Below are 10,245 nucleotides of genomic sequence, written 5' to 3' on the forward strand. Positions count from 1 at the left end.
CACCACTGGTAAATGGAGCACGCCGCTGTGAACATGGCCTAGAGGATGTGACAGGATAGAATGGAGAGAGGAGAGGAGGTAGAAATATTTTCGCCCTCATCTTGCTTGGTTCGCCTGGTGCATACCAACTAAGCCGGGGCAGTTTTTGAAGTAAATGATACCACCACAGCCACCCAAGCACCCGCACCGCACCACACCACCACAAACCCCCCCAAGCAATCAAAACACTATATCTATGAAAAATTGTTGATCTTCCAACTTTGGGGGGATTGGGACTGTGAATCTTTACTCTATCCATCTTCCTGCACAATAGCCTGTCGATGGAAGAGAAGTAAGTTTGGGATGAAAAACAAAGGAAGACAAATTTGGAGGGTCTCAAAGGGAAAGACAATGTTGGCTACGATACAAATATATATACAGTAGTGCAGTGGTTCTCAAACTTTTTCATGTCAAGGACCCCCCTAAATTGACACTTATTAGCCCGCGGACCCCCATTTGAAAAGATGAGCCAGGGACCCCCATAAGAGAGGATTTTTACGGCTCTAGCAGTGATTATCAACCACTTTAATTTCGAGGACCCCCCAGTTAGACATGCATTAGGCTACGGACCCCCATTCAATGGCATTTCTATCTATGGGACCCCATTTCATATTGTAAAATCAATGTTAATTTAACTCTGAGAGTGTACAAATGGAACGAAATGTACCCTAAAGGGTCCATTTGGTTCCATTTGTACACTCTCAGAGTTACAGACCCATAAGGGTCCATTTGGTTCCTATCCATCATTTAGCTGGGAACCCCCTCAAGTACCCCTGGGGGTCCCCGGACCCTGAAAACCACTGCAGTGGTAGAGCGATAGAAAGTATATAAGAAAAGTATAGCATCTATGGAAATCTAAGTTTATTTGCTACACTTTTTTGGGGGAAGGGTATGCATCTCTTTCATTAATTTTTGATTTGATTTGATTTGATTTATTTGAAAAGCCAAAAACCACATGGTCACCGCAGTTCGAGGATAACACAAGAAAGTCCTGAGACTTATTTCCGTTGAGGTCCTCTTACAATTAACAATCAATACGTAAAAAATACATTACAATACAAAATACATTACAATACAGAAACACTACATAGACACAAGTGACATACACAGTACAGACCCAGTACACATTACACAACAATACAAAACACAAGTAACATTCACAGTACATACATACAAACAATACAAGAACACATGTAACATACACAGTACACAAACAAGTGCTACCTTATCTTTCCTAGTCTAAAGGCCCTCTATAGGGGAACCTTTTCTAATAGACATGATTTAGTTTTGTATTTAAAAGTCCTCAGATTGGTTGTCAGTTTGACACTGTTTTCGAGGTCATTCCACTGTGTGGCTCCTATGTAAGTAAATGATTCCCTGCCTACTTTACTTTTAAAAGCCGGATGGCTCACATCTGCTACACTGGCTCTGGTGAAAAAATGGTGTACTTCGCTTCTCTGAGTAAAACATGTCTTTAAAAATATGGGGACCTCGCCATATATTATCTTATGAACCATGGTCAATCTGGCCATGGTTACCCTGGATTCCACTGGGAGCCAGTTGAGTTCTCTAAACTGGATCCTACCTATATGGGATCTGGGTTCTAACCCTAGAATGACCCTGATCAGTCTATTCTGAGCTGACTGTAGCTTTGTTTTGAGGGATTTCATTAAGCCCTCGAACCAAGATGTACATGCAAAATCAAAATGGCACATAAGAGAATTGGCCACCACCTGTTTTGTCTCCCTATCCAAGTACCTTGCTGTCCTTGCCAGAAATTTAGTCAATCCGGAGACTTTGCTCAATACCTTGCTGGCCATATTTCGGCCATCTAGATTACCCTCCAAGATACATCCCAGGTATTTCACCGATGATTTTGCTTCAATGTAGTCAGAATTTAGAATTAAGTATACAATACTTTGACCCTATACTTACAGTAGTTGACCGGGTTCCCCCAGGGCTCTGTATTATGGTCGCTCCTTTTTTCCCTCTACACCAAATCTCTTCAATGAAAATAGCCAATCCACATGCTCACAACGTGACACAACGCTCCAGAATAGGAAAGCTAGGATGTGGTCAGTGTTGGAAAGTAACTTACTTTACTGGAGTATTTCCAATTGTCTATACTTTTACTTCTACTCCACTACATCTCAGAGACAAATATTGTACATTTACAATTACTTGAAAACTTAGTAACTAGTTACTTTGTAGATATAAATTATTATATTATAAAACACACATTAACTACGCTACAAGCTTGTAGATCTGCTATTTTTGAAAAATGTTGAACATTTGTGCAAATCTTTGAATATATATATTTTGAAACAAATTTTTTAACTCAAATCTTTGCTTCTGGAGGTCCCTGGAACAACATATTTTACGAATAATGCTTTAAATCTTTCTGTATTTTCACGATTTTTCAAAAATAGCAGAACTACAAGCTCATAGTGCCGTGCTATGAGCTTGTAAAACTAAATATTTTGAGTTGGGGGTCCGCGGCTGAAAAAAAAAACACATTTTGGGTGGTCCTTGACATGAAAAAGTTTGAGAACCACTGATATATATATATATAGCAACATACGGTTTTCAGAAAACTGTTAGGATTTAGAAGACATTTGTAGATACGTTCCCGGATTGAATGGGTTAAAGGAAGAGATACAAGATCAGGGCTGAGCAAACCTACAGTAACATCCATGCAATTACACATACCCCCGAAACTGAAACTTTCAACTCTTTTAGAAGGGTCTGGTATATTGTCTACTTGTGATATCTCCACGATGATTAGCTCCGTGGTGGTATTTGAGATGTTTCACAACGCATCAACAGAGCCAGCTGGGACTTGAAAGAACCGAATCAAACATTGGCCTCTTCTCTGAAATTGGAACTTTCAATATAATTACATACTGTTTTGACAGAGACGAGGGAAACGAGGGCGCACACGCACACGCACACGCACACACACACACACACACACACACACACACACACACACACACACACACACACACACACACACACACACACACACACACACGTCTGTATTACTATACTTGTGAGGACATCAACATTTTAGGAAGGCAATTTTATGATTGATTTATGTTTTTTTTGGGGCATTTTTAACTTAAAGTCGGAAAATAGCAGATCTACAAGCTCACAACGTGTCGCAGAGCTTGTAGATCGGCTATGTTCCGGTGTTTGACATCGCCGGCACAACTAAGTATAAAATAGGGGGAAAATCTAACCCCAACTCCTTTAAACTAACCTCTAAATATCTAATCCTAAACCTATAACCCCAACCTGAATCTTTTTCTAATTGTAAACGCATCTCTAAATATGATTTCAACCATAAAACAACAATTTTTTCTCACGAGGACCAGGTAAAATGGTCCTCACGACATCTATTCCTCAAATTCTACTATACTTGTGGGGACGTTTGGTCCTCACAAGTGTAGTAATACACACGCACGCACGCACGCACGTGCACGTTCCACTGTGAAAAGTGAGAGGCAGCCGCCAGTCGGTTTGGAGTGCCACGCTTCACGCAGCTGGAGCAGATGTTGCCGTTGTGAACTAGAGAACTAGGGATCCACGGGCGACCCCGCCAAACTGATTAGACTTCCTGTATCTTCACCCAAATGAATTCACACTCACAGTGATTGAACACGAGGCGACAGCAGCCCTCTCTCTCTCTCTCTCTCCTTGTCGCTGTCACTCCTTATTGCCCCCCCCCCCCCCTCAACCCCCAGCGCCGTTCCGCTATGTTCAGCTGGGGTGCAGTGGTGGAAAAAGTACTCGAATGTTCTTACTTGAGTAAAAGTATCAATACTGCAATGTAGCAGCACTCTGTTGCAAGTAAAAGTCTGGAATAAAAAAATTAGTTGAGTAAAAGTACAAAAGTATTGGTATCAAAATGTACCTAAAGTACCTTTTGGTACTTAACTCTCTCAGTGCCACGCCCGACATATCCCGAGTTTTTCCCGAGTACCCTCAGTGCCAGCACGAGAAATCCCGAGTTTTTACTTTTGACTGTGGTCGCGTTATTCTGTTTATTTTTCATGATCACTTTCGCTTCCTGACTACATCAGACTCACCCGGAGCCGGATGTAAAAAAAAAAAATTCATTTCCGGGTCACGTTGTTTTTCTCCGGTGATTTTCGGCCAGAATAGGGAAAGTCGCGGTTTTTCACACGGTATAAAAAGCGAACGGAGAGGTCCACGTCTACTCTCTTTGGTCTGGGTGACGATCAGTCATCGTAGTCGTGTATCGCATCGTAATTTAGCGCGATCAACGATTGTCGAAAATGTCAACATCCGGTTCTGACCGGATATGACGTGAGCCTGTTTGGGAGGGGGCGAGTGAGCCAGCGAGATCCGACGGTGCGACGCGTTGTGAGCTTGTAGATCGGCTATTTTCAAATAGCCTGTATAAAATAAGACTAAAGTGGTTAACGTATGTTTTATAATTTAATATAATGTATATCTGCAAAGTAACTAGTAACTAAAGTTTTCAAATAATTGCAGTGGAGTGAAAGTACAATATTAGCCTCTGAGATGTAGTGGAGTAGAAGTAAAAGTATTGGAAATTGGAGATACTCAAGTAAAGTACAAATACCTCAAAATCATACTTAAGTACAGTACTTGAGTACATGTACTTAGTTACTTTCCACCGCTGCTCGGGTGGCATCGCTGACTTGACTGCAAAGAAATCAGAAGACGTCATTGGCGGATCAGAATGCCAAGGTGTTTGCTGAAGGACGTCTGCCTTCCTCTCTGTCATGATTCACTCATTAGAGAGTATACAGTGTGTCACACAGACAGTGCTAGTTGCCAGCGGTTACCAGCTGTTAACATTGATTACCAGCAGCTTGCGTTGCCGATCAGGAAGAGCGTGGGTTGGATTTATACAAAATAATGCCAAAAGGAGAACCCAAATAAGCCCAGGGCTTGTTTCCAATAAAGGGATAGTTCACCCCCAAAATGACTTTTTTTTAGTTAGTTAATTAGTCACTCCATCGAGACTTGAATTCATGGATATTTTTTTGTTTTTGTCGCATTCCTAAGCCAATAATTTGATGACCAGCAGCGGTTCCGGTAGGAGACACAAAGAGTCTCCTTTGTGTCTCCTACCGGAACCGCTCCCTATACTGGTCCGCTGTGTCATCAAATTATGGGCTCAGAAATGCGACAGAAACTAAAAGATATCCATGAATTCAAGTGTCCATGGGGTGACTAATCGATAGAAAAAGTGCTTTTTTGGGTGAACTATCCCTTTTTAAGGTCCTGTGTATTCAATTAATCGAGACATTTAAAGATAAACAATAATATACAGTAATATGCAAAAACATCATATACGAGTAGTTATAAAAAAAGAGAGATTTTTGCAGGGGTGTGTGTGGGGGGGGTCATGGTAAGTCCTGTGCATATATTTAGTTGTATGAAGAATAGTGCAAAACAGCCAATCTACAAACTCACAAGGCGTCCCCATCGCAACACCTTGTGAGCTTGTAGATCTGCAATTTGCTATTGTTTCAAAGTTTTTAAAAATGTCAAGTCTTTGCCTATAATGACATACCCAGAATAGGGACGCCGGATTGAATGTGGTAAAAATAAAAGATCAGAAGGAGTCTTTGACCAAGTCTTTGGTGCAGTGGTAAAGACTAAATTGGGGAGAAAAAGCAGGGGTACAAACTTGTAGGCTACTTGATTTCTTGCCGCTCGCCGTCTTTTGTTGACATTTAGGCCTGGTTTATACTTAATCGTACAAGGAAAAGAGACGATATACAATCTCACACGCGATGGCATGCGCTTTGAACTTATGTATAACGTCTATTTTCCGTGCACGACACCATCGTACAACTGAGCATACATTTAGGCATTACTCAGAATCTCTGTGGTCAACTTTATCTTCTGCGAGGGGGGCTTTCAAAAGTGAGGTATAAGGTAGAGGAGATGCTGGTGGTGAGAGGCTGTTGGCAGCTCTTCATTTGAAAGCATTTAATTCGTGGGGATAGTGCTCAGCCCCAGTGGAGCCAGGAGGCAGATAGGGGAGACAGACAGACACAATACTGTAGACAGCTAACATCACCGTGAAGTGACAATGAATCACGGGGGGGATCAGCAAATGAGGGCAAGGTTCTCGTATTTGATGGTAATAGCTGTACAATGTCGTAGCCAATGGATAGATGATACCGCTGAGACTTGCACTTTTATTAAAACTCACAGTGGAGATTATGATGATGGACTTTAGCGCCCGTATGAGACAGACATTTTAATTTACCTCTGGGCCGCCTTAACCGACTGTTGAGTAATCGGTGTTGATATCATAGAAGCAATTTGATGAAGTCATCAACAAACTTACAAGATACCGTGATTACTAAAGTTGGTACATGTTGGCTCACTAATACTCCTATTAAAAATCACTATTATACAGCGCCTTCCGGCATGGCAGCAACAATAAAACGGAACAAAACACATTATAATAGTTTTCAAAACAAAGTTTACAAAGTGCCTTTAGAAACAAGTAGAAGGAAAAACACCATGCATATAGAATCAACTCACTTAGTCTCTATCTTTAATTGTCAATGAAATACTGAGACCATTCAATTTGTGATTCAGGGTTGGTAGGGCTACTTTCAAAATGGAAACCAATGCTGATTACCAATTCACTTCCTCTTTAAGTTCCGATTGGTTACTTAATCAGGCAATGTTGTTACTTTCAATTACTATTTGTTTAACGTTGCCTACAGAATCCATAAAATATGCAGTTAAATTACAATTTAGAGACTGCAATTTGAATAATGCCATTATCGTTATCTACAACCATTATCAACCTTTAATTCAAGATGAGATTGAATACAATCTACATCACGTGGATGCACCTGGGACGTATCATCAGTGTTGTAGCCTGGGGTCGACGGGTGTTTCGGGCCTCGCAACAACATACACCCTCGCCCAGGTGACCCAGCCAGGGTTGATCAAGCCCCGACTTGCGTCCCAGCTATACCCACGGTCAGTCCTCTTAGAGTAAGACAGGGCCACTCAGTCCACTTCTCCGGAACTACTCTGCCGGGACCGGGGGAGGCTCTGGCACGTGGAGGGACTAGGCTCTGTGGGTGGCCTCCTGTCCGGGCCCCTCCTTCGTCTAACCAGGTCCAGGACCTGAGCGTTGCACCAGACTCCAACCGATAGTACATTACTTTTCAAAACAAAGTTTGCAAAGTGCCTTTACAAACAAGTAGCATAAAACACCATGCATAAAGAATCAACTCACTTACTGTAGTCTCTCCATCCCTAATTGCAATGAAATACTGAGGCCCTTCAATTTGGCTATTTTCAAAATGGAACCCATCGTTACTAATGACCAATTTACTTCCTCTTTAAATTCGAACTGGTTACTTAATCGGGCAATGTTGTTACTTTCAATTACTATTTGCTTAACTTTGCCTGCACAATCCATACAATATGCAGTTAACTGAACAATTCGTTACAATTTAGAGACTGCAATTTGAATAATGCCATTATCATTATCGACAACAATTATATCAACCTTTAATTCGTGATGAGCTTGTCTACAGTAATACAATCCAAATGCCCTCTTCACTTCCAGCATGTTCAGTAAAGTGTTCTCCTATCTTTTCAACAGTAAACTGTAAGTTGATCAATTTCTAACCACTTGAACCCAATACGCTTTGTTGTCCGTGGTTGCCAGGTCTGCTTATTATAATAAGATTGTATTTGAAAATAGCAGATCTACAAGCTCACAACGTGTCCCATCGCGACGCGTTGTGAGCTTGTAGATCTGCTATTTTCAAATAGCTGATGTATATGTTTGGAGGCCCATAGTCGCTTCTTTTGGGCTGGTTTTCCTAGACCTGGTTGCTAGTTTCCCTCACAGAATCTGGCAACACTGGTTTGTACTTGGTTCCCTCCTTTTTTCCCCTCAACACCAAATTTCTTTGCCAACAATAGCGACGTACACGCTCAGCGATCCGCTATTATCGCTGAATGTCTGCCTATTTTCGTGGGATGTTCACCTGTTATCATGACATGCCCAGAACAGAGACACTATAGGGTTCATGTGGTTAAACTAATATTACTAATTCTAGATTACATTTACCATTTTTCTAGTAATCAGATAGGGTAATCCCATTACTGAATCTTTCCCAATCCTGTCTGCATCGGGCCATTGGTTCTGCAGCTCCGCTTCACTGGTGTATGCCAAGTGGCTGATGTTAACCCATTCAATCCCGGAACGCATCTGTGTCATTTTTTTTTCTTTGGCTATTCAAAAATAGCAGATCTACCAGCTCATTTTGCGGCACAGAGTGCCTCGCTACGAGCTTGTAGATCTGCTATTTTTGGAAAATCGTGAAAAAATTGCGGATTTCTAATGTCTTCTAAATCCTAATTTTCTTTTTTTTAACTTCATTATGTTGCTATAATATCAGTGGTTCTCAAAGAAACCCCCTTATGATATGTATTTGGCCACGGACCCCCATCTCAAAATATGTTGTTCCAGGGACCCCCCAGAAGCAAAGATTTGAGTTAAAAATGTTCGCTTTAAAAATATATATATTTCAAAGATTTGCACACATTTTCACGATTTTTCAAAAAATAGCAGATCTACAAGCTCATAGCGCGGCACTCGGTGCCGCGCTATGAGCTTGTATATCTTCTGTTTTTGAATAGCCCAAAGTATAAAATAATGGTTTAAGTGGTTACACAGATGCGTTCCCGGTTGTAATGGGTTAACTCTATTTACATAGTGCTTCCTTATCGCTGGAGAACAGACATATATTTTGCGTTTGATGTCGCATTAATCCATTGGTTCATCTTAACCGTGGGGTACTATGATACAAGTATGTTTTGTGATCTATTACACTTAAGGTGAAGTGTATGCCTGTATAAAACTCCTACATGTTTTTGCCATTTCCTTTGCGTGATCATCTTAATTAATCAATATGCAAGATGTGATTGATATCAACATTATGTCTTATTTTTTTTAAATTACACCCCATAGATGCACCGACAGAGTTCTGCAGAGAATAAGTACTTAACACAGATGCAGTTTAGACTCTATGGTAAATATATGAATGTGCAATTATGTTAAAGTATGTAAATATGGTTACTTGTTAAGCAGCAACTTTTGGATTATCAACTCCCTGGCCTTGATGTCTTATTCAGTGCTTCTTGCATTTTGTGTGAGAGGACAGGATTTACTGTGGGCCGGCTTTTCTGGCCACACGTTTAAGTTTATCGGTTTCCCATTTGGGCTTTTAATCGTATTGGTGCAGAGGCTTGAAGATTAACCCTTTAAGTCCGGGAACGCATCTGTGTAATTTTTTTATATGATTTATATGATTTCTCATAGCTATGAGCTTGTAGATCTGCTGTTTTTGCAAAATTTTGAAAATGTGTGCAAATCTATATATATTTTTAAAGCAATTTTTTTTAACTCAAATCTTTGATTCTAGGGATTCTACAAATGTCTTCCAAAACAGTTTTTTTTTGTTGAAAAAAATTAAGTTGCTATATATATCAGTGGTTCTTAAACTTTTTCATGTCAAGGACCCCCAAAATTATATGTATTTGGCCGAGGACCCCCATCTGAAAATATTTTGTTCCAGGGACCCCCAGAAGAAAAGATTTGAGTTCAAAATGTATATTATATTCAAAGATTTGCACACATTTTCACGCCTTTTTTTCCCAAAAATAGCAGATCTACAAGCTCATGTGCCGCGCTATGAGCTTGTAGATCTGCTATTTTTGAATAGCCAAATAAATCTTAAAATGACACATAAGGATGCGTTCCCGGTCTTAATGGATTAAATATGAAGTCATGCCCCCGGCCAAAGTCCTTATGTGTAAATACAAGATAAGGACATCAACTGCGGGACATCTCGGGCTGCTTTGCTTGCCCTCCTAGACACACACACACACACACACACACAAGCACACAGAGCACACAGAGAGACACAAACATAGTACAAAAGTACACAGGCAAAAAAAGTCACACTAATGCCGGTGCTCTGTGGGCAACGTGAGCAGAATGCCAAACCCTCACTATCTCTGTCCCATTCCCATGGATTTTGCAGATACTCCGGAAATATTTTCTGGACGTAGTAGTAGGGTGGGTTCGGCAATACTTCCATTGCTGCATGTTGCAAAAGACACACATCAAAGCCAGACAGCAGGCAGCAAAACTCT

Source organism: Gymnoscopelus braueri (assembly GCF_963280865.1).
Source record: "Gymnoscopelus braueri genome assembly, chromosome: 16".
NCBI classification, from domain to species: Eukaryota; Metazoa; Chordata; class Actinopteri; order Myctophiformes; family Myctophidae; genus Gymnoscopelus; species Gymnoscopelus braueri.